Source organism: Pristiophorus japonicus, chromosome 9 (assembly GCF_044704955.1).
Source record: "Pristiophorus japonicus isolate sPriJap1 chromosome 9, sPriJap1.hap1, whole genome shotgun sequence".
Classification (NCBI taxonomy): domain Eukaryota; kingdom Metazoa; phylum Chordata; class Chondrichthyes; family Pristiophoridae; genus Pristiophorus; species Pristiophorus japonicus.
In genome coordinates, this window is record NC_091985.1 from 59,233,964 (window position 1) to 59,260,651 (window position 26,688).

Below are 26,688 nucleotides of genomic sequence, written 5' to 3' on the forward strand. Positions count from 1 at the left end.
TGTGAGATGTGGGTGTGAATGTTGGTTGGTAGAGATTGTTGGTGTGAGTGCAGGGAGCGTGATGCATTGAGCAGTTCGTGAAGCTTGTGGTACAGATGGTAGTATATAGCATTTGTTGAAGCCTTCACTCACCCTGACTACCCGTGTGAGGTCGTTAAACTTCTTCCTGCACTGGGTGTGGGTACTGGGGAGCACAGTGCTGTCCATGATGTGGTGTGCCACCTCCTTCCACATAATCTGGCAGACTTGTGGTGAGGGCCTCCTGCCTGTTGTTGGGCACAGGACTATCCGCCTTTTCTCCATCGCTAAAACCAATGCCTCCAAAACTTCCTTGGATAACCTCCGGGCTCTCTTCCTGGGGCAGAGGTTTCCCATAAGGATTTGTAATTAAGTGCTCCTTCTACGTGTCCTTCTTCTTATGGTTATTGAGGCAGCTGCACAGCCAATAATGCTGAGAATGAGGTGCTGCAGCATTAATTAACCTCCCCTTTAAGTAGTGAATAAAGCCTGTGGCAATCATTACTTGCGTTTAGACAGCCCCCGATATTGGTCCAACTTTTCAGTGTAATGTCAATGAGTTTGCGTTTTTAGACAAGAATCATGACTGCAATCATTTTAATGAAGTGAGGACAAATTTTGCGTGCATCTTAGATATTTTTCAACAAGTGTAGGACCCTTATTTAAATATTATAATGAGCATTTTCAACACTTCTGGAGACCTACAGAAGAGCTGATCCAATATGGTGGGCAGTGGGGAATGAGCGTGCGGATGCGGCCCACCATATTGGACCCTTAGACATCTGTTCTACAACAACATTTTTGAATAAATCTTTTAAAAATTTGAATCAGCTAACATTACGATACAAGAGTGATACCACTGAGTCAAACTGATGCTTGAGAAGTGCAAGGAGGGAACAAAATGGGAGAAAGCGAGAAGCAAGTTTAATTTTTTTTTTAAAACAGACCCTGTTCTTAAACAAACAAGTGCTTTGAATCTTTGTCAGTCATATGAATCATTTCTCAATGATCTTTGCACAATGTCAACAGTGGACAACTTCAAATATTTGATTGCTGAATCACATTAAAGTCTTTCGAAATTACGATCTATACATACCTGCTAAGTTAACAAGCTGCTGGTTTACAAAGAAGGATGTATCTCTTTCCAAATTCCAGCTGACAGAATGTGGGTTAAGATGACCTAGGGTAATTTTCTGAGAGAGCAAACAGAAACCTGGGAGTCAGGAGGGCGGGGAACGAGCACAAAATTGCACTCTCAGGCCCAGGTTTGAGTCATGGGGTATTTTAACTCCCAGGGCCTCATCTGTTTGCCACCAGTCAGCTGCCCGCCCAGAAGGAGTTGAAAGAGGCAACTGGCCAGCAGGCAGGAGAAGAGGTTTGGCTGACCAGAGGCCTTCGACTGGCACCAAGAGCAGGCTTGCTGGCAAGCAGGTAAGTCATAGGGAAAGGATATGGGTGGGAGGGAAGGAGAGAAGGCCATGGGGAAAGGATACGACTCTCCTTGCAGGGCCTGGTGGAGCACTCTTGCTACTTCTGGTCTCAGACAGGAAAGATTTTCACTTGCCTTGGAGGGCCCCCAGTAAGATGTTGGGTTGAAGGGACAGAGGGACAATTATCAGGAAAAACCTATTCGCTCCACACCATGTCTCCTAGAAGTGAAACCTAGTGGCATAGACAGTGTTTGTGGGGATGGACCAGTCAGTCGCGCAATCCTAGTTGGAGAAGAACACTTGACTATAGTAGGCACAGTCATGGAGTGAACTAGCCATGCCTCTAGCCAGGCTCTTCCAGTACAGCTACAACACTGACATCTACCTAACAAAGTGGAAAATTGCCCAGATATGCCCTGTCCACAAGAGCAGGATAAATCCAATCCGGCCAATTACTGACATATCAGACTACTCTCAATCATCAGCAAAGTGATGGAAGGTGTCGTATGAAGTGGTATTTACTCACCGATAAGAACATAAGAATATAAGGAATAGGAGCAGGCGTAGACTATACGGCCCCTCGAGCCTGTTCTGCCATTCAATAAGATCATGGTCGATCATCGACTTCAACTCCACTTTCCCGCCTGATCTCCATATCGCTTGATTCCCTATGAATCCAAAAATCTATCGATCTCAGCCTTGAATATATTCAGAGACTCAGCATCTACAGCCTGCTGGGACAGAGAATTCCAAAGAGTCACAAACCTCTGAATGAAGAAATTTCCTCTGTAGTTTCCCAATTATGGAGTTCCAGCCTCAGCCAGAACAACAGATGGAGATGCTGACCAGGGGCTAGGTGCTTCCTAGCAGAGAGAGAGAAAAAATTGCAGGGAAAACCCATGCTGCTGTCGATCATAGTAGACATTATGACAATGGAGAAGCAAGCCACTAATGACCAGAAGGTGTAGCAAGTGTGGGAAGCCATCCTGCATGAGTCAATGCAACAGCAATGTATCCGGATTGGCAGGAAGGATATTTACATCGCATTAAATGCACAACAATCTGTCAATACAACTTTATTTTTGATAATTTTCTCTCCTGCTGTTGGGAAACATTTCCACAGATGTCAGGTGCACTCTTGCAACCACCCAAGAGGCCAGCCTTCATGTGTGAACCGAGGCTGCAACTGTTGGGCAGGGGTGACATTTATATCACATAAAACATCATATAGTTCTTAATTAAAAAAATATTATTACTCATACAATTGATCCATGGTGGCTTAAATTCCTGGAAAATTTTCTTAGAGAGGCCTCCTCCCGATTCGGGAGCCTAGAGTTCAATTTGGAGCATTTGGCTAGATGTATTCAATTGTTGGATTGGCATTGTTGCCTGTTTGTGTTGCCAATAGCGTGGCTTCTCCTGATTGGTTGTAGTCTATGCCAATTATGGCAAGCTGGCTTCATCCTGCTGAGTTGTGATGACATGAATCACCTCTTGTGTTGCCTCTGGCAGCCCATACATGGCAACTGTCTGCATCTGACACAGATGGATCAATATTTCGGAGACCCTACCACAAAAGTGGCTGTAATGTTCTAACTCACTGCATTTTCCTTTGAAAATATTTAATTTAATGTTTTTAGGACTTTATGTCATAAATCCCACACTGCAGGTGGGGAGCCATGCTGGAAGCAAGACACAGCACCGATTCTCTGAGCCACGCTCCCTTTGAATGTATCTCCCCACTGGGAGCACAGCACTGGTGACTTTATCCTATTGAAATAAAGCAAAGTAAAGGATGTCTGGTCTTCCGTTTGATGCTGCAGTCTGCTGAATTCAGTTCTCAGACTGTCATCAGTTATTTCCTGAATACAACACATTCTTCACTGTTTCTTCCTCTTTACACCGGTGAGAATAGGCTGAAGAAAATATGTAGAAAGAGCAACATTGGTTTGTTCTTACTGACCTTTTTGCAAAATAAATTGATCTAATATTAGATTTCATCACTTCAGAGTTTCCAGATTGTAATCAAGCTTTTCCTGTTGATATTACACTTTAGCCTATAGTTCTTTGATGGGTTTCCGCTATCTCTCTCATTTCACACTCGATTAGTAAGTTGCTTTATTTCCATGCAAAATAAAGACATTTCCGTAACTATTGAGGCACTAGTGGCCATATTATTCTATATTTGCCAGTTTTTTCAAAAACACAGACATCTGCAAACAGTGGTACAATACTGGTAGAAACCGGCTAGTTCACCATGTTCATTGCTGCATTCTGAAATGAATTCAGAAAAATTATCAAAAAGAAACAAACAGCCTTTTTCTTCTTAAGGCCTCGTTAAAGGCCAATTATCTGAAACTCACAGAACATTATACAGGGTGTCTGGAAAGCAATGTGTCTTGAAAGGAATATTAAACATGGCTAGAATTTCCTATCAGCTCGCCAGCAACCGATTGCTGCCCAAAAGACCGCTAAGACTGGGAAGATTAACACCGGCGAAAACTTCCTCAAAAAATAAAAAAATCCGCCGAGTGAAAAACATGAGCCTTGCACCCCCATTCTGGGCGAAAAAGTGCAACTTAGGGTCGACTGGGCAGTTCGGAAACAAAATGGGTGAAAAATTTAAAAATCAATAAAAATTTACCCCGAGGCTGTGGGTTGGGTCAGAAAAACAATAAAAATAATTTTTCAAGAAACATCAACTAAAAAATAAAAAAAATTCCCAAGATATTTTAAAACTAAATCACCACAACACATTTTTAAAATAATTAGTAAAAAACAAATTACTAACCTTTTTCTTGAAGAGCTATTCACCTACCGCCCAGCTCCGCTGATCCTCATAGGCGTTTTTAAAAAACTTACCTACGAGTCACCACTCAGCCAAATATCGCGCCAGGGCGATGTCAGGACGTTGCACGGTGGCGGTCCACTCCCCAGCGGTACCTCAAAGCCGCCAGCATAACTCAGGTAAGGACATTTTCGCTCACCTGATTACTGCACACAATGGCCAGAAACCGGGCAGTAAGCCATAACAAATTCTAGCCCAAGGTTACATCTGCTGTAAGTCAGTTGAAGGAAGTTTTCTGGAGCACAGTTAACTCATTGTTGGGTATCTCTTCATGCAACAAGAGCTAGAAGAGAGGCCACATTGGACGAACAGAGGGCATATGAAGTGCATGACTTATCGAGCAAGTTATTCTATCAAATGGATCTATCAGAACATAGTCAGCTACCTGCAGTGATGGAGGAGGCTCTCAAGTAATACATTAGCGTCTCATTGCCTGGTTCTTCCAATGAGTTCTACAACTGGCCTCTATTACTTTTTAGAGGACATATTTAAAATTGGAGAATAATTAGTTACTTTAATTTACAAAAGATTGCTTAGGTTCTGTTAGCTTCATTTTTGGACAACTGAGGGCCGAAATTGCCCAGCGCCTGAAACGAGTCGCAGCAACCGCTTTCCAAGTGTTCCATCCACCCCAATGCACGGGGCGGATAATCCGTTGAAATTCAGGTACCGGTAGTTGTGTGTTTTTTGGAGTGGGGCGGAAGTGGTCTCATCATCAGGGTGGAATTTTCTGGCCCAGCTATCGGCCCTAGGTAGGATGATAAAATCCCTGCTATCAAAAGCGAGTCAACAAAGCATCAAATGCATATGAAATAACAATTTAATCCCTTTTGACAACTAGATTCAATGCAGTAGATTACAACAGTGACTGCACTTCAAAAGTACTTCATTGGCTGTAAAGTGCTTTGGGATGTCCAGTGGTATAAATGCAAATCCTTCTTTCTAGTAGCGAAAGTAACTGCTCGACTTACTTCAACTCAATAGAGTCCTTGAAGAGCTTCCACACAAATAATAAAAAGCAACAATCTCTCTCAGTTACAAATATTTATTTTTTTAATTATAGCATCCCTTTCTTAAAAGACAGTAATAGCACAGTATCAGAACGTTTCCGATTTTTTTTGGCTGTCTGGTGTTTATAGCAGGCCATATTGAATCAATGAGCGGCCACAGGATCACATCACCAGACTGCAACACTGTCTCATGGAGCATACAGCAGTCTTCAGAGATGATAAAGCTGGACAGAATAAATCCACTATGCTGTCTGAATCTTGAAAAAGTAACTCAAATAAACTCACAAAATCGGCCAACATGAAATATAAACAAGATACATTACAGTGCTCGGGTTTACAGAAAAATAAACAGCGAGTGAGTCAGGCTAGCTTCGCTTACTTCCCTTTTGTCTTTATGAGTTATGGAGCCCCTGATGTCACTGGTTGGTTTATTTTTCAGTAAACCACTGAGTCCTGTCATGTTTCATCTGTCTTACTAATAAATCCATCACTCCGTGAATGTTCTCATTTAGCTGCACTGCAAAATATTGTTTTATGCAATATTTAAAACTGTCGTCACTTCCACAACTATCAACCTTTTTGAGTAAGGTGCAGTTTGCAGTGATTCAGTAATGAAATGTAAACACCGTAAATACTGTAAATATCTATAGTCCTGCTGAACACAATCCACACTACTGGTGTCATTTCAATCAGCTACAGTCTATAATTAAAGCAATGTTGTGTGATCAATGTATGTATCCATTCCCACAGTATTGTATGACCCCAAAAGCATGACTTAAAAGTAAATTTTATAGCCGATCAAGAAAGCAAGAAAGAAAGAAATGAAGTACTTTTGAAGTGTAGTCACTTTTTTTTATTAGTTCCGGGATGTCGGCATAGCTGGCAAGGCCAGCATTTATTGCCCATCCCGAATTACCCTTGAGAAGGTAGTGGTGAGCTGCCTTCTTGAATCACTGTAGTCCTTGTGGTAATGATACTCCCACAGTGCTGTTAGGGAGAGAGTTCCAGGATTTTGTCCCAGCAACGATGAAGGAATGGCAAAATATTTCCAAGTCAGGATGGTGTGCAACTTGGAGGGAAACTTGCAGGTGATGGTGTTCCTTTGCGCCTGCTGCCCTTGTCCTTCTAGCAGGTAGAGGTCACGGGTTTGGGAGATGCAGCCGAAGAAGCATTGGTGAGTTGCTGTAATGCATCTTGTAGATGGTACACACTGCAGCTAGTGGCAGAGGGAGTGAATGTTTAAGGTAGTGGATCCGATGCCAATCAAGCGGGCTGCTTTGTCCTGGATGGTGTTGAGCTTCTTGAGTTGGAGTTGCACTCATCCAGGCAAGTGGAGAGTATGCCATCATACTCCTGACATGTGCCTTGTAGATGGTGGAAAGAGGTGAGACACTCGCCGCAGAATACCCAGCTGGTAACCCGCTCTTGTTGCTACTGTATTTATGTGGTTGGTTCAGTTATGTTTCTGGTCAATGGTGACCCCCCCAGGATGTTGATAGTGGGGGATTTGGCGATGGTAATGCCATTGAATGTCAAGGGGAGGTGGCTAGACCCTTTTTTATTGGAGATAGAAACAGAGAAACATAGAAAAATAGGTGCAGGAGTAGGCCATTCGGCCCTTCTAGCCTGCACCGCCATTCAATGAGTTCATGGCTGAACATGCAACTTCAGTACCCCATTCCTGCTTTCTCACCATACCCCTTGATCCCCCTAGTAGTAAGGACTTCATCTAACTCCTTTTTGAATATATTTAGTGAATTGGCCTCAACAACTTTCTGTGGTAGAGAATTCCACAGGTTCACCACTCTCTGGGTGAAGAAATTCCTCCTCATCTCGGTCCTAAATGGCTTCCCCCTTATCCTTAGACTGTGTCCCCTGGTTCTGGACTTCCCCAACATTGGGAACATTCTTCCTGCATCTAACCTGTCTAACCCCGTCAGAATTTTAAACGTTTCTATGAGGTCCCCTCTCATTCTTCTGAACTCCAGTGAATACAAGCCCAGTTGATCCAGTCTTTCTTGATAGGTCAGTCCCGCCATCCCGGGAATCAGTATGGTGAACCTTCGCTGCACTCCCTCAATAGCAAGAATGTCCTTCCTCAGGTTAGGAGACCAAAACTGTACACAATACTCCAGGTGTGGCCTCACCAAGGCCCTGTACAATTGTAGCAACACCTCCCTGCCCTTGTACTCAAATCCCCTCGCTATGAAGGCCAACATGCCATTTGCTTTCTTAACCGCCTGCTGTACCTGCATGCCAACCTTCAATGACTGATGTACCATGACACCCAGGTCTCTTTGCACCTGCCCTTTTCCTAATCTGTCACCATTCAGATAATAGTCTGTCTCTCTGTTTTTACCACCAAAGTGGATAACCTCACATTTATCCACATTATACTTCATCTGCCATGCATTTGCCCACTCACCTAACCTATCCAAGTCGCTCTGCAGCCTCATAGAATCCTCCTTGCAGCTCACACTGCCACCCAACTTAGTGTCATCCGCAAATTTGGAGATACTACATTTAATCCCCTCGTCTAAATCATTAATGTACAGTGTAAACAGCTGGGGCCCCAGCACAGAACCCTGTGGTACCCCACTAGTCACTGCCTGCCATTCTGAAAAGTCCCCATTTACTCCTACTCTTTGCTTCCTGTCTGACAACCAGTTCTCAATCCATGTCAGCACACTACCCCCAATCCCATGTGCTTTAACTTTGCACATTAATCTCTTGTGTGGGACCTTGTCGAAAGCCTTCTGAAAGTCCAAATATACCACATCAACTGGTTCTCCCTTGTCCACTCTACTGGAAACATCCTCAAAAAATTCCAGAAGATTTGTCAAGCATGATTTCCCTTTCACAAATCCATGCTGACTTGGACCTATCATATTACCTTTTTCCAAATGCACTGCGATGACATCCTTAATAATTGATTCCATCATTTTACCCACTACCGATGTCAGGCTGACCGGTCTGTAATTCCCTGTTTTCTCTCTCCCTCCTTTTTTAAAAAGTGGGGTTACATTGGCTACCCTCCACTCCATAGGAACTGATCCAGAGTCAATGGAATGTTGGAAAATGACTGTCAATGCATCTACTATTTCCAAGGCCACCTCCTTAAGTACTCTGGGATGCAGTCCATCAGGCCCTGGGGATTTATCGGCCTTCAATCCCATCAATTTCCCCAACACAATTTCCCGACTAATAAGGATTTCCCTCAGTTCCTCCTCCTTACTAGACCCTCCGACCCCTTTTATATCCGAAAGGTTGTTTGTGTCCTCCTCAGTGAATACCGAACCAAAGTACTTGTTCAATTGGTCCGCCATTTCTTTGTTCCCCGTTATGACTTCCCCTGATTCTGACTGCAGGGGACCTACGTTTGTCTTTACTAACCTTTTACTCTTTACATATCTATAGAAACTTTTGCAATCCGTCTTAATGTTCCCAGCAAGCTTCTTCTCGTACTCCATTTTCCCTGCCCTAATCAAACCCTTTGTCCTCCTCTGCTGAGTTCTAAATTTCTCCCAGTCCCCGGGTTCTCTGCTATTTCTGGCCAATTTGTATGCCACTTCCTTGGCTTTAATGCTATTCCTGATTTCCCTTGATAGCCACGGTTGAGCCACCTTCCCTTTTTTATTTTTACGACAGACAGGAATGTACAATTGTTGTAGTTCATCCATGCGGTCTCTAAATGTCTGCCATTGCCCATCCACAATCAACCCCTTCAGTATCATTCGCCAATCTATCCTAGCCAATTCACGCCTCATACCTTCAAAGTTACCCTTCTTTAAGTTCTGGACCATGGTCTCTGAATTAATTGTTTCATTCTCCATCCTAATGCAGAATTCCACCATATTATGGTCACTCTTCCCCAAGGGGCCTCGCACAACGAGATTGCTAATTAATCCTCTCTCATTACACAACACCCAGTCTAAGATGGCCTCCCCCCTGGTTGGTTCCTCGACATATTGGTCTAAAAAAACCATCCCTTATGCACTCCAGGAAATCCTCCTCTACCGTATTGCTTCTAGTTTGGTTAACCCAATCTATGTGCATATTAAAGTCACCCATTATAACTGCTGCACCTTTATTGCACGCACCCCTAATTTCATGTTTGATGCCCTCCCCAACATCACTACTACTGTTTGGAGGTCTGTACACAACTCCCACTAACGTTTTTTGTCCTTTGGTATTCTGCAGCTCTACCCATATAGATTCCACATCATCCAAGCTAATGTCCTTCCGAACTATTGCCTTAATTTGCTCCTTAACCAGCAATGCTACCCCACCTCCTTTTCCTTTTATTCTATCTTTCCTGAATGTTGAATACCCCTGGATGTTGAGTTCCCAGCCCTGATCATCCTGGAGCCACGTCTCCGTAATCCCAATCACATCATATTTGTTAACATCTATTTGCACAGTTAATTCATCCACTTTATTGCAGATACTCCTTGCATTAAGACACAAAGCCTTCAGGCTTGTTCTTTTAACACCCTTTGTCCTTTTAGAATTTTGCTGTACAGTGGCCCTTTTTGTTCTTTGCCTTGGGTTTCTCTGCCCTCCACTTTTCCTCATCTCCTTTCTGTCTTTTGCTTTTGCCTCCTTTTTGTTTCCCTCTGTCTCCCTGCATTGGTTCCCATCCCCCTGCCATATCAGTTTAAATCCTCCCCAACAGCACTAGCAAACACTCCCCCTAGGACATTGGTTCCGGTCCTGCCCAGGTGCAGACCGTCTGGTTTGTACTGGTCCCACCTCCCCCAGAACCGGTTCCAATGCCCCAGGAATTTGAATCCCTCCCTGTTGCACCACTGCTCAAGCCACGTATTCATCTGCGCTATCCTGCGATTCCTAATCTGACTATCACGTGGCACTGGTAGCAATCCCGAGATTACTACTTTTGAGGTCCTACTTTTTAATTTAGCTCCTAGCTCCTTAAATTCGTTTCGTAGGACCTCATCCCTCTTTTTACCTATGTCGTTGGTACCAATGTGCACCACGACAACTGGCTGTTCTCCCTCCCTTTTTAGAATGTCCTGCACCCGCTCCGAGACATCCTTGACCCTTGCACCAGGGAGGCAACATACCATCCTGGAGTCTCGGTTGCGGCCGCAGAAACGCCTATCTATTCCCCTCACCATTGAATCCCCAATCACTATTGCTCTCCCACTCTTTTTCCTGCCCTCCTGTGCAGCAGAGCCAGCCACGGTGCCATGAACTTGGCTGCTGCTGCCCTCCCCTGATGAGTCATCCCCCTCAACAGTACCCAAAGCAGTGTATCTGTTTTGCAGGGGGTTGACCACAGGGGACTCCTGCACTACCTTCCTTGCACTGCTCTTCCTGTTGGTCTTCCATTTCCTATCTGGCTGTGGACCCTTTCCCTGCGGTACGACCAACTCGCTACACGTGATACTCACGTCAATTCTCAGCATCGTGGATGCTCCAGAGTGAATCCACCCTCAGCTCCAACTCCGCAACGCGGTCTGTCAGGAGCTGGGGGCGGATACACTTCCGCACACGTAATCGTCAGGGACACCGGAAGTGTCCCTGAGTTCCCACATGGTACAGGAGGAGCATGACACCCGACCGAGCTCTCCTGCCATGACTTAACCCTTATATACACTTAAATTGGCAACAACAATGTTAAAAGTTACTCACTGATATAGAAGAGAAAAAAGAAAAACTACTCACCAATCACCAGCCAATCACTTAGCCTCTTGGCTGTGACGTCACCTTTTGATTTCTTTCTACTTCTTTTTTGCCTTCTCCCTGTAGCTGCACAAGTTGGGCCTTTGTAGGCCTCTCCACGCACCTCCTCGACGCTGCTCCCGACTGCCGCCGACGCTGGGCCCCGGACTCCCTGCTGTGCCTTTTATAGGCCTCTCCACGCACCTCCTCGACGCTGCTCCCGACTGCTGGCGATGCTGGGCCCCGGACTCCCTGCTGTGCCTTTTATAGGCCTCTCCACGCACCTCCTCGACACTGCTCCCGACTGCCGCCGACGCTGGGCCCCGGACTCCCTGCTGTGCCTTTTATAGGCCTCTCCACGCACCTCCTCGACGCTGTTCCCGACTGCCGCCGACGCTGGGCCCCGGATAGTCAATGGCTGGCACTTGTGTGGCACAAATGTTACTGGCCACTTATCAGCCCAAGCCAAAATGTCGTCCAGGTCTTGCTGAATGTGGGCATGGACTTCTTCATTTTCTGAGGAGCTGTGAATGGAACTGAACATTGCGCAATCATCAGCGAACATCCCCATTTCTGACCTTATGATGGAGGGAGGGTCATTGATGAAGCAGCTGAAGATGGTTGGGCCTGGGACATTGCCCTGAGGAACTCCTGCAGCAATGTCCTGGGGCTGCGATGATTGACCACCAACCACCACAACCATCTTCCTTTGTGCTAGGTATGACTCCAGCCAGTGAAGAGTTCTCGCCTTGATTCCCAATGACTTCAATTTTACTGGGGCTCCTTGGTGCTACACTCAGCCAAATATCACCAAAGCCAAGGCAGTCGCTTTCACCTCACCTCTGGAATTCAGCTCTTTTGTCCGTGTTTGGACCAAGGCTGTAATGGGGTCTGGAGCCAAGTGGTCCTGGCGGAACGAAATCTCGCATCAGTGAGCAGGTTATTGATGAGTAAGTGTCATTTGATAGCACTGTTGACGACAACTTCCATCACTTTGCTGATGATTGAGAGTAGACTGATGGGGCGTTGTTGACCGGTTTGGATTTGTCCTGCTTTTTGTGGACAGGACATACCTGGGCATTTTTCCACATTGTTGGCGAGATGCTACTTTTGTAGCAGTACTGGAACAGCTTGGCTGGAGGTGCAGCTAGTTCTGGAGCATGTCTTCAGTATGACAGCCGGGAGGTTGTCGGGGACCACAGCCTTTGCTGTATCCAGTGCGCTCAGCCGTTTCTTGATAAAGAAACATAGAAACATAGAAAATAGGAGCAGGAGTAGGCCATTCGGCCCTTCGAGCCTGCACCGCCATTCAATAAGATCATGGCTGATCATTCCTTCAGTACCCCTTTCCTGCTTTTTCTCCATACCCCTTGATTCCCGAAGCCATAACGGCCAATCTAACTCCCTCTTAAATATATCCAATGAACTGGCATTAACAACTCTCTGTGGCAGGGAATTCCACAGGTTAACAACTCTCTGAGTGAAGAAGTTTCTCCTCATCACAGTTCTAAATGGCCTACCCCTTATCCTAAGACTATGTCCCCTGGTTCTGGACTTCCCCAACATCGGGAACATTCTTCCCACATCTAACCTGTCCACTCCCGTCAGAATCTTATATGTTTCGATGAGATCCCCTCTCATCCTTCTAAATTCCAGTGAATAAAGGCCCAGTTGATCCAGTCTCTTCTCATATGACAGTCCAGCCATCCCTGGAATTAGTCTGGTGAACCTTCGCTGCAATCCCTCAATAGCAAGAACATCCTTCCTCAGATTAGGAGACCAAAACTGAATACAATATTCCAGGTGAGGCCTCACTAAGGCCCTGTACAACTGCAGTAAGACCTCCTTGCTCCTATACTCAAATCCCCTAGCTATGAAGGCCAACATACCATTTGACTTCTTTACCGCCTGCTGTACCTGCATGCCCACTTTCAGTGACTGATGAACCATGACACCCAGGTCTCGTTGCACATCCCCTTTTCCTAATCTGCCGCCATTCAGATGATATTCTGCCTTTGTGTTTTTGCCCCCAAAATGGATAACCTCACATTTATCCACATTATACTGCATCTGCCAGGCATTTGCCCACTCACCTAACCTGTCCAAGTCACCCTGCAGCCTCTTAGCGTCCTCCTCACAGCTCACACCGCCACCCAGTTTAGTGTCATCTGCAAACTTGGAGATATTACATTCAATTCCTTCATCTAAATCGTTAATGTATATTGTAAAGAGCTGGGGTCCCAGCACTGAGCCCTGCAGCACTTCACTAGTCACTGCCTGCCATTCTGAAAAGGACCCGTTTATCCCAACTCGCTGCTTCCTGTCTGCCAACTAGTTCTCTATCCACATCAGTGCATTACCCCCAATACCATGCGCTTTGATTTTGCACACCAATCTCTTGTACGGAACCTTGTCAAAAGCCTTTTGAAAGTCCAAATACACCACATCCACTGGTTCTCCTTTGTCCACTCTGCTAGTTACATCCTCCAAAAATTCCAGAAGATTCGTCAAGCATGTTTTCCCTCTCATAAATCTATGCTGACTTGGTCCGATCCTGTCACTGCTTTCCAAATACGCTGCTATTTCATCCTTAACAATTGATTCCAACATTTTCCCCACTACTGATTTCAGGCTAACCAGTCTATAATTACGCGTTTTCTCTCTCCCTCCTTTTTTAAAAAGTGGTGTTACATTAGCTACCCTCCAGTCCATAGGAACTGATCCAGAGTTGATAGACTGTTGGAAAATGATCACCAATTTCTAGGGCCACTTCCTTAAGTAGTCTGGGATGGAGACTATCAGGCCCCGGGGATTTATCGGCCTTCAATCGCATCAATTTCCCTTACACAATTTCCCGCCTAATAAAAATTTCCTTCAGTTCCTACTTCTCACGAGACCCACTGTCCCTTAGTACATTCGGAAGGTTATTTGTGTCTTCCTTCGTGAAGACAAAACCGGAGTTCTGCAAGGGACCTACTTTTGTCTTCACTAATCTTTTTCTCTTCACACATTTATAGAAGCTTTTGCAGTCAGTTTTTATGTTCCCTGCTAGCTTCCTCTCGTACTCTATTTTCCCCCTCTGAATTAAACACTTAGTCCTCCTCTGTTGAATTCTAAATTTCTCCCAGTCTTCAGGTTTGTTGCTTTTTTTAGCCAATTTATATGCCTCTTCCTTGGCTTTAACGCTATCCTTAATTTCCCTTGTTAGCCACGGTTGAGCCACCTACCCCGTTTTATTTTTACTCCAGATAGGGATGTACAATTGCTGAAGTTCATCCATGTGATCTTTAAATGTTTGCCATTGCTTATCCACCGTCAACCCTTTAAGTATCCTTTGCCAGTCTATTCTAGCCATTTCATGCCTCATACCGTCGAAGTTACCTTTCCTTAAGTTCTGGACCCTAGTTTCCGAATTAACTTTGTCACTCTCCATCTTAATAAGGAATTCTACCACATGTCCACCCATTCCAAGTTGATCCAGTTGATCCAGTCTTTCTTGATATGTCAGTCCCGTCATCCCGGGAATCAGTCTGGTGAACCTTCGCGGCACTCCCTCAATAGCAAGAATGTCCTTCCTCAAGTTAGGAGACCAAAACTGGACACAATACTCCAGGTGTGGCCTCATCAAGGCCCTGTACAACTGTAGTAACACCTCCCTGCCCCTGTACTCAAATCCCCTCGCTATGAAGGCCAACATGCCATTTGCTTTCTTAACCGCCTGCTGTACCTGCATGCCAACCTTCAATGACTGATGTACCATGACACCCAGGTCTCGTTGCACTTTCCCTTTTCCTAATCTGTCACCATTCAGATAATAGTCTCTTCTCTGCTTTTAACACCAAAGTGGATAACCTCACATTTATCCACATTATACTTCATCTGCCATGCATTTGCCCATCCAACCTAACCTATCCAAGTCACTCTGCAGCCTCATAGCATCCTCCTCGCAGCTCACACTGCCACCCAACTTAGTGTCATCCGCAAATTTGGAGATACTACATTTAATCCCCTCGTCCAAATCATTAATGTACAATGTAAACAGCTGGGGCCCCAGCACAGAACCTTGCGGTACCCCACTAGTCACTGCCTGCCATTCTGAAAAGTACCCATTTACTCCTACTCTTTGCTTACTGTCTGACAACCAGTTCTCAATCCATGTCAGCACACTACCCCCAATCCCATGTGCTTTAACTTTGCACATTAATCTCTTGTGTGGGACCTTGTCGAAAGCCTTCTGAAAGTCCAAATACATATCAACTGGTTCTCCCTTGTCCACTCTACTGGAAACATCCTCAAAAAATTCCAGAAGATTTGTCAAGCATGATTTCCCTTTCACAAATCCATGCTGACTTGGACCTATCATGTCACCTCTTTCCAAATGCGCTGCTATGACATCCTTAATAATTGATTCCATCATTTTACCCACTACCGATGTCAGGCTGACCGGTCTATAATTCCCTGTTTTCTCTCTCCCTCCTTTTTTAAAAAGTGGGGTTACATTGGCAACCCTCCACTCCATAGGAACTGATCCAGAGTCTATGGAATGTTGGAAAATGACTGTCAATGCACCTGCTATTTCCAAGGCCACCTCCTTAAGTACTCTGGGATGCAGTCCATCAGGCCCTGCGGTTTTATCGGCCTTCAATCCCATCAATTTCCCCAACACAATTTTCCGACTAATAAGGATTTCCCTCAGTTCCTCCTCCTTACTAGACCCTCTGACCCCTTTTATATCCGGAAGGTTGTTTGTGTCCTCCTTAGTGAATACCAAACCAATGTACTTGTTCAATTGGTCTGCCATTTCTTTGTTCCCCGTTATGACTTCCCCTGATTCTGACTGCAGGGGACCTACGTTTATCTTTACTAACTTTTTTTTCTTTACATATCTATAGAAGCTTTTGCAGTCCATTTTAATGTTCCCTGCAAGCTATTTTCCCTGCCCTAATCAAACCCTTTGTCCTCCTCTGCTGAGTTCTAAATTTCTCCCAGTCCCCGGGTTCGCTGCTATTTCTGGCCAATTTGTATGCCACTTCCTTGGCTTTAATATTATTCCTGATTTCCCTTGATAGCCACGGTTGAGCCACCTTCCCTTTTTTATTTTTACTCCAGACAGGGATGTACAATTGTAGTTCATCCATGCGGTCTCTAAATGTCTGCCATTACCCATCCACTGTCAACCCCTTAAGTATCATTCGCCAATCTATCCTAGCCAATTCACACCTCATACCTTCAAAGTTACCCTTGTTTAAGTTCTGGACCATGGTCTCTGAATTAACTGTTTCATTCTCCATCCTAATGTAGAATTCCACCATATTTCCCCTCTTCCCCAAGGGGCCTTGCACAATGAGATTGCTGATTAATCCTCTCTCATGACACAACACCCAGTCTAAGATGGCCTCCCCCCCTAGTTGGTTCCTCGACATATTGGTCTAGAAAACCATCCCTTATGCACTCCAGGAAATCCGCCTCCACCATATTGCTTCCAGTTTGGTTAGCCCAATCTATATGCATATTAAAGTCACCGATGATAACTGCTGCACCTTTATTGCATGCACCCCTAATTTCCTGTTTGATGCCCTCCCCAACATCACTACTACTGTTTGGAGGTCTGTACACAACTCCCACTATCGTTTTTTGCCCTTTGGTGTTTTGCAACTCTACCCATATAGATTCCACATCATCCAAGCTAATGTCCTTCCTAACTATTGCATTAATCTCCTCTTTAACCAGCAATGCTACCCCACCTCCTTTACCTTTTATTCTATCCTTCCAGATCAAAGCTCTGCAGTCCTGCCATATCCAGTTGTGAATGGTGGTGAGCAATTAAACAACTAATGGGAGAAGGAGGCTCCATGAATATCCACATCCTCAATGATGGCAGAGACCAGAACGTGAGCGCAATTAACAAGGTTAAAGCATTTGCAACCATCTTTGGCTAGAAATGCCGAATGGATGATCCATATTGGCCTCCTCCTGAGCTCCCACCATTGCAGAAGCCAGTCTTCAGCCAATTTGATTCACTCCATGTGATATCGGAGAGGCGGGAGTGCGTCGGAGGCAGGCCTATAAAAGGCCCAACGCGGCGGCAGTTTGGTGAGTTCAGAGAGGCGGGGTGTATCGGAGGCAGGCCTATAAAAGACCCAACGCAGCGGCAGTTTGGGGAGTTCAGAGAGGCGGGAGTGCGTCGGAGGCAGGCCTATAAAAGGCCCAACGCGGCGGCAGTTTGGTGAGTTCAGAGAGGCGGGGTGTATCGGAGGCAGGCCTATAAAAGACCCAACGCAGCGGCAGTTTGGGGAGTTCAGAGAGGCGGGAGTGCGTCGGAGGCAGGCCTATAAAAGGCCCAACGCGGCAGCAGTTCGGGGAGTTCGGAGAGGCGGGAATGCGAGCAGCAGGGAGTCCAGGGACATCGAGACCTACCGGTGCAGCTCCAGCAGGCAGGCAAAAAAGTAGAAAGAAATTGAAAGGTGACGTTACAGCCAAGGGGGTAAGTGATTGGCTGGTAATTGGTGAGTAGTTTTTCTTTTTCTTTTCTTTATCAGTAAATAACCTTTTAGCATTGTTGTTGTCCAATTAGGTTAATCTAAGGGTTAAATCATGGCAGGACAGCTCGGACACATGTTATGCTCCTCCTGTACTATGTGGGAACTCAGGGACGCTTCTGGTGTCCCTGACGACTATGTGTGCAGGAAGTGTATCCGCCTGCAGATCCTGACGGACCGCAATGTGGCACTGGAGCTGCGGGTGGATTCACTCTGGAGCATGCACAATGCTGAGAATGACGTGAATAACACGCTTACCGTAGGTAAAGGATACACAGCCAGATAGTGAATGGAAGACCAACAGGAAGAGCAGTGCAAGGAAGGTCGTGCAGGGGTCCCCTGAGGTCATCCCCCTGCAAAACAGGTACACCGCTTTGAGTACTGCTGAGGGGGATGACTCATCAGGGGAGAGCAGCAGCAGCCAAGTTCATGGCACCGTAGCTGGCTCTGCTGCACAGGAGGGCAGGAAAAAGAGTGGGAGAGCGATTCAATTGTAAGGGGAATCGATAGGCATTTCTGCGGCCGCACCTGGGACTTCAGGATGGTATGTTGCCTCCCTGGTGCAAGGGTCAAGGATGTCTCGGAGTGGTCGTGGTGCATATAGGTACCAATGACAGAGGTAAAAAACGGGATGAGGTCCTTCGAGACGAATTTAGGGAGCTAGGAGCTAAATTAAAAAGGAGGACCTCAAAAGACAAGCCTAAAGGCTCTGTGCTGCAATGCGAGGAGCATTTGGAATAAGGTGGACGAATTAACCGTGCAGATAGCAGTTAACGGATATGAAGTAATTAGCATCACGGAGACATGGCTCCAGGGTGACCAAGGCTGAGAACTCTACATCCAGGGGTATTCAACATTCAGGAAGGATAGACAGAAAGGAAAAGGAGGTGGGGTGGCATTTCTGGTTAAAGAGGAAATTAATGCAATCGTAAGAAAGGACATTAGCTTAGATGATATGGAATCGGTATAGGTGGAGCTACAGAATACCAAAGGGCAGAAAACGCTAGTGGGAGTTGTGTACAGACCACCAAACAGTAGTAGTGAGGTTGGGGACAGCATCAAACAAGAAATGAGGGATGCGTGCAATAAAGGTACAGCAGTTATCATGGGCGACTTTAATCTGCATATTGATTGGGCTAACCAAACTGGTAGCAATACAGTGAAGGAGGATTTCCTGGAGTGTATTAAGGATGGTTTTCTAGACCAATATGTCGAGGAACCAACTAGAGGGCTGGCCATCCTAGACTGGGTGATGTGTAATTAGAAAGGACTAATTAGCAATCTTGTTGTGCGAGGCCACTTGGGAAAGAGTGACCATAATATGGTAGAATTCTTTATTAAGATGGAGAGTGACACAGTTAATTCACAGACTAGGGTCCTGAACTTAAGGAAGGGTAACTTTGATGGTATGAGACAGGAATTGGCTAGAATAGACTGGCAAGTGATACTTAAAGGGTTGACGGTGGATAGGCAATGGCAAACATTCAAAGATCGCATGGATGAACTTCAACAATTGTACATCCCTGCCTGGATTAAAAACTAAAACGGGGGGTGGGGTGGCTTGACCCATCCACCTCCACGGAGGTGTGTGGGGGACCTGACCCATCCACCTCCATGGCACGAACCTGGTATTGCAGTACTTCCAGGAACGGTGCAGTGGCTCTAGGCCTTTTGGCTAAGAGCAGAGTGATCCTTGAATGGGCCCAAGGTGACCTCTGGCGTTTGTGATTTGACAAAGAATTGGAACGATTGGCTACGAATTTCAAAAAAAAAACGGGAAAGGTGACTCAACCGTGGCTAACAAGGGAAATTAAGGATATTTTTAAATCCAAGGAAGAGGCACATACATTGGCCAGAAAAACCAGCAAACCTAAAGACTGGGAGAATTTTATAATACAGCAGAGGAAGATAAAGGGTTTAATTAGGAAGGGGGAAAATAGATTATGAGAGGAAGCTTGCTGGGAACATAAAAACTGACTGCAAAAGCTTCTATAGATATATGAAGGGAAAAAGATTAGTGAAAACAAACGTAGGTCCCTTGCAGTCAGATTCAGGTGAATTTATAATGGGGAACAAAGAAATGGCGGACCAGTTAAACAAATACTTTGATTCTGTCTTCACGAAGGAAGACACAAATAACATTCCGGAAATACTAGGGGACAAAGGGTCTAGTGAGATGGAGGAACTGAAGAAAATCCTTACCTGAGGGTGGACCCGGCATCAGAGAGCAGACCAGCAGGGCACCCGAGACATAGACCGCTCAGCGCGACTGCGTGGAAATGATCCAGCTGAGACAATCCAGGTTCCAGTGGCAGGACTCTGGAGGAAGAAAATCGGATCCAAAGGTGATTTCCCAGCTTCGGAGGCAGAACCAGAGGAGAAGAGGATCACCGCAGTCGATATCGTGGATGGAGGAAAGATGGTGCCCAAACCACAAGGTGATGCGCTGAAGACAAAGATGGCCGCGGCCAGACCACGAGGTGCAGCGCTGATGGAGCAACACGTGGCACCAAACGGAGAAGCAGATTGGGGTAAAGAAAGCAAGGCTCTCTTAAAGGAGGCCGACAACCCAGCACAATTAAAGGGACAGTTCCACACACTTAAGCAATATAACAGTAATTGTAAGTCAGACAAAAAACGTGTCATTGATCATGTAAAATGTGCAACTGACGATCTGAATTGTATATATGCGACCAGCGAGGAAAAGTTGCGCGATTATGCAAAATGTGCAATTGATGATCTGAACTGTGCACATACAACCAGCGAGAAAAAGTCGTGCGATCACAATTGGACCCACAGTGTGTCCAGCATAAGTAATGAAAAGTTGTGCGATGCACGGTTCAGCCAATGCAGTGGGCAGACACCCATCGGCAGCACACAGGTCCAGTGAGCTACCCAACGCTGAAACCTGCGTTCCGGGGACCAGAGTCATGCACCATGGAGTGTGGCCACAAGCAGCCGACACACACGAGCTGCAGAGCAAGCGACATCAGCAGGGCAACGTCACCGTTATCGATACCATGCCCCTGATCGGCTCCACCTCTCAGGTACCCGATGAAACCAACTGCCACAAGCCTGAAGGAGCAGACTGTGCGAAGGCGCAGTCCCCAGACCCCATCGCCACCAAGGCCATATCCGTAGTTGTAGGGTCACCCGCCACAGTTCCCCCAAAGGAAACAGGAACCAGCCAGGATCCCAAACCAAACGACACCCAGGCCAGCGAGTCAGCAGTTCCATGTGCACTGCTAGACGACAGCTCCTCAGGGAGCAGCTGTGACCCAGGGCGCAAAGAAAGGACAGGGAGGTCACAGGCATCTGTGAACCAGCCCGACGCTAGGCACCACGACAACAGCCCCGAGAGCAGGCTACACGAGCCAACCGGGCACTGAGCCGCCACCAGACTGCAGGGACACAACCCAGCAGCTCCGGAACTAGCTTGCCCTCACTCACCGGTCACTGCATCGATAAGGCATCTAATGTACTTGTCGCACCACGGAACCACAAAAATAATGCAAAACTCACTTTCCTGAACTTGAAGGTACATGAATGCTAGGAACCACCGCCATAATCAATGTGGGCGAGAGAGGGAGGAGAATGGAGTGGTCAGGGACACACACACACACAAATAGCAACCATCAGCACGCTACTGCACCAACTACTCACCCAAGATTGAAATGACCTGCCAAGGGTCAATCAGACAGAGCCCACATAGAGCTAAGCCCAGAGCAGAGTCAATGCAGAGGCGATTTGCACTAAAGGCTCAGGAGGGAGCGATGTCATGTATCCTACATGGCTACTGTTGGTACTATCACAAGGTGTGCCACTAGAGGGCGCAGCAGTGGAAGACTTGTAGGTTACCTGTACAGGTGTGCCTGGCCGAGTATAAAAGGTAGGCCACCAGGTGTGATCCTCACACTGGAGTTAACTAATAAAGGACTAAGGTCACTACAGTTCAAGTACAACACATTGCCTTGTGGAGTCATTACTAGAGCATCTAAGGACACAACAGACAGGCTAAGTGAGTGGGCAAAAATTTGGCAGATGGAGCATAATGGGGGAAAATGTGAGGTTATCAACTTTGGTAGAAATAATAGAAAAGCAAATTATAATTTAAATGGAGAAAAATTGCTAAGTGCTGCAGTACCTGGGGGTCCTTGTGCTTGAAACACAAAAAGTTAGTATGCAGGTACAGAAATAATCAGGAAGGCAAATGGAATGTTGGCTTTTATTGCAAGAGGATGGAGTATAAAAGCAAAGAAGTCCTGCTACAACTGTACAGGGTATTGGTGAGGTCACACCTGGTGTGCTGCGTACAGTTTTGGTCTCCGTATTTAAGGAAGGATATACTTGCATTGGAGGCTATTCAGAGAAGGTTCACTAGGTTGATTCCAGAGATGAGGGGGTTGACTTATGAAGATAGGTTGAGTAGGTTGGGCCTATATTCATTGGAGTTCAGAAGAATGAGAGGTGATCTTATTGAAACTTATAAGATAATGAGGGGTCTCGACAAGGTGGATGCAGAGAGGATGTTTCCACTGATGGGGGAAACTAAAACTAGGGAACATAGTCTCAGAATAACAGGCCACCCATTTAAAACTGAGATGAGGAGGAAGTTCTTCTCTCAGATTTATGTAAATTTATGGAATTCTCTGCCCCAGAGAGCTGTGGAGGCTGGGTCATTGACTATATTTAAGGTGGAGATCGACAGATTTTTGAGCCATAAGGGAGTGAAGGGTTATGGGGAGCGGGCAGGGTAGTGGAGCTGAGTCCATGATCAGATCAGCCATGATCTTATTGAATGGCGGAGTAGGCTCGAGGGGCCAAATGGCCTACTTCTGCTCCTATTTCTTATGTTCTTATTTTCTTAATAGCACTTTTAAGCAAGATGGCACAACGAGTAGCAGCCTTAGGGATGTCAGCAGCTGAAATGGACCCAAAATTCTCCGGTGCTTCCAAGGAGGTGTTGCTGGCCATACTGGGGGCAGGAGGCCCCATAAGGGAATGTCTGGAAGGAGATGGCAAAGGCTTTCAGTGCAAAATGCACCAAATTGCAGGAAGGCATTTAATGATCTCACTAGGTGGCCAAGGTAAGCCAAAACCCTAATGACACCACACATCCTCTACCACTCAGACAGCCTCACTCATCTCCTTACTTTGCATACTCTTTCTCTCTCAGCACCTGCATTCACCTCAGGGATACCTTGCAGCAGCTCTTACCACCACTGATATAGTGGCAGTAATCATTTGAGGAGATAATGGAAAGGAATAGAGCGGAATGGTTAGACATGCCCCTTGACCCATTGAGATGTGGAACATGGGCTGCTGACAGGCCTTAAAGGGAACTGCTGTTTCTTTTGGGAGGACACTGCAGGTGCACTTTTTTTTTGTGGTGGATTTGATGCAGTAGCCTTTAAGAACACATTCTACTCTAGTTACTTCCTTTAATCTGTGCCAAAACGACTGGTACTTCAAAGGAGAATCCAGGCCAAGATATCACATTCAGTTCATCAGGTGGCCTGAACTGCTATATTTACCAGGAACCGAATGTTTTTTGTATGTTTTCATTCTTCTTGTTTTGAAGAGCAGGGCAATTTTGAATTTTACAGAGATTTTTAAACCTCACCCTGAAATTCTGAGGTAATCATGAAAAGCTTGGAACTCAGCCTCTTTGAAATCGCATGTGCATTGTTGGTAGTGCAATATATTAACACATTAGTAAGAAATTACTTTGTCTACTATTCTAACAAAGTTTTTAACCTGAAAGGTTTAATAATATAGCAAGTGCGATTTCAAAGCAGGGGTGAACCTCATGAAGGCATGAGTAAGCCAAGCTCTTGAATTATTCATGAGATGTTATGCGTTACCCGGATACTAAAAAAAATAAGAATTACTGGGGATTCCTTTCCTCCAGGGCCAAACAGTGGTGCAAATTTAGCATGCCCGAACCACCGCCTACCCCATGCCTGTACCCCTGATCCTGGAAGGTTTACCAGTTACAGGCTCATTCAATTGATTATGGTGGGCTTCCTGTGAAGTTCCGGCTTACATCCAGGAATGGGAGCCTTCCTCTGGGGCGAGAGAATGAAGACTGTTGCATAGCAGGTCCTGGACACCTGCCACAGCACAATGTGGTAATTCGCTTCCAAGACATCTGAAGAGGAGACAGGAATTTAATAACATTAAAAATTCCTGAGGCTTCACATAAAAAATATGTTGCTTGATGTATTCTCATCATTTGTATATCATAACAAAAAGTCCACCCATATCTGAACGCCCGATGTCAGTTTTGCCGTGAAATCCTGGAAGTGGCAGCGGATACAAGATGAAAATTGTCCCAATATTTCTAACATATCACAAAGAACCAAGATTTATCAAAACAAAATATACACTCATCAGCTCCTATCACGAAATAAATACCTGAAAAATCCACACACAAACTGCATTTTTGCATATAACATTTACAGTCCAAGTGGTACAATTTACCACGCATTGGAAAATATAGTCAAGTCATTTATTCAAGAAGAACACACATGCAATAGAGTTTTTCTAAAATATCTAAAAGGACCACTTTTCGCTGGCCATTTACCATCCATTACTGATATTAACTTTTAATTAATATCATAAAATGTGACAACTTTTGGCTTCAACGTCAGTTTTCAGAAGAAAATACAGAATAGTTTAGCACTTAAGGTGACAATGGGCTGAGTTTCACCACCACTAAAACACAAGATAGCCAAAGCTAATGTGCAGGGCACCACCAAAGTTGAAAAGAGTAGGAGAGGATCTTCCATTATGTTTGATGTAGTAGCAAGAATAATGGACAGTGGGCTTTGGGCCCACCCATGCTCCATTTGGCTGTTTGTGCACCAACTTCCGGATTAGGGCACATTGGCACATGATCTTCCAAGAGCCAATTACAATATGCTGGGGGCCTGGCGGAAGGGGAGTTTAAGAACATAAGAACCTAAGAAATAGGAGCAGAAGTAGGCCATTCGGCCTTCGAGCCCGCTCTGCCATTCAATACGATCATGGCTGATCTTCTACCTCAATTCCACTTTCCTGCACTATCCCCATATCCCTTGATTCCCTTAGTATCCAAAAATCTATCGACCTCGGGCTTAAATATACTCCGTTTTCCAGCTGTCCGGGGTAGAGAATTCCAAAGATTCACCACCCTCTGAGTGTAGAAATGTCTCCTTGTCTCAGTCCTAAATGGCCAACCCCTTATGCTGAGACATAATTCTCAACTCTCCAGCCAGAGGAAACATCCTCCCTGCATCTACCCTGTCAAACATTGTAAGAATATTGAATGTTTCAATGATATCATCTCTCATTCTTCTAAACTCTATGGAACATGGGCTGGATTTTCTGGTCCTTTGCGCTCCTGGTTTTGCCCTGGAATGGCGTGAAAGGCGGAGTTCAGGTCTTCTGCGTCCCTTGGCGAACCTCCAGTCCGGTTTTGTGGTGGCGCTGAGCAGAACCACTGGGAAGAGCTGCACCTGGTGTACAACGCCTCTCGGTGAGACACCAGCAGGAGTTTGGACTTTTGCCTGACCCCCATCCGCCCGGAAGTATGCCCGCAATAACCGCCTGGGAAATTAATACAGTCCAGCATAGCCGGCAGCGGTGAGGAAAGTAAATACTCTAAAGATAAGTGCGAGTGTTTGTTCTTTTAATTGTCTTAGTGATATGTGTTGTGGTGGAGTGGGCAATGTTTTGGGAATGTTTTTGTGTTTTTATTTTAAAGGTTCCCCCCCCCCCCACCCTCCACCCCTCACCCCCTCCCCCCTCCGGCCAGGTCGCTCTCAGAGCGCACACGGCCCAGCACTTTAGTTTGCGAGTTTCCCATTTTTTACGCCACGAAAAGTGTACAATGCCTCCCTTCATGCTGCGTCCCCTGATGCAGGGCCCAGATACCGAAACTTCCTTACCAAAGCACAGACTATTCCCGGCCGGTAACTTTCCCGTCCCGACTCCGTTTTCGCCCCGAAAACAGAAAAGCCTAAAATCCAGCTCTATCGGTCTCGTCTACTCAATCTCGCCTCATAGGACAATCCCCCACATCCAAGGAGTCAGTCACACACTCCCCTTTCAGTTCCTGTTTCAGGAATCATTTCCTAAAAGGCTGGAATGTAACTTGCCTTCAACACCCATTGCCTGATCTCAACATAAAAAATGGATTTCATTCGGGAATTCATTAAACATGGGATGAACAATCAATTACCTATTTCAGTGAAACTCCTGCACATTCTGTGTGGCAGCAATTATTGTTGGCCATCAACCAGTTAAGAAATTTGCATAAATCACTTTTCTAGCGGGGATCTGGCAATTTTTAAAACCAATCGATTTCCTGGCCCCCCGCACACCCATATTCAAGTGGGAACGATCCCAGTGAAAGAGTGCTTTGTTGAGACTAGAGCACCAATTTTTGAAATTTCCCATTTCTTTCCAGCTGGGACTATATTACACACTGATACAACTTAGCATTACAATGGTCCTGTCAACACATTTCATTCTCAAAGACAAACATCATGTTCATCTAAAGATATCATTATACCAAGTTGGCCTCAAACACAACAGGCTACAGCAAGAATCTATCAAAGACCTGAATGAATCAGTTTGGTTGGAAGGACTGAACTCAACAAGGCATTGGTAGGGTGATGGTGGGCATAGTATGATGCCAAATTCCTAAAGCCTCTCTAGGTAAAGTGGGTATAAGAAAAAAGGCAACTCTCTTGGACAACAGTGTTAGGAGCCATTGAGGTAGAAGTTGATCCTTGTTGCGCCTACTTTGCAAGAGTTAAATGGTCATAAAAAGGATCAATTTTGTGTACAAAGTCCTGTGCCCCATAAATGCCTGAAAAATGTCAGACCCAAAATTGGGTCGGACTATTTTTCAGGCATCTGGAGTAACTGCCTAAAACAGGCATCAGGTACCTTCCATATGCTAATGCAGAGCTTATTGCCTGTTCAAGGACCCTTGTTTGAAATGGAATTGTGATCTTCCTCAGAGTTTCTGATCAAACATTTCTCCTAACAATTCCTACGTTGACAGCCCTGACAAGTGATAAAGTAGGTTAATTGTTTTTAAATTGATAGTGAGAGATGAAGAGCAAAGCGCCGTGATACCAGAGGTTGAGAATGAATGAGAAGACTAC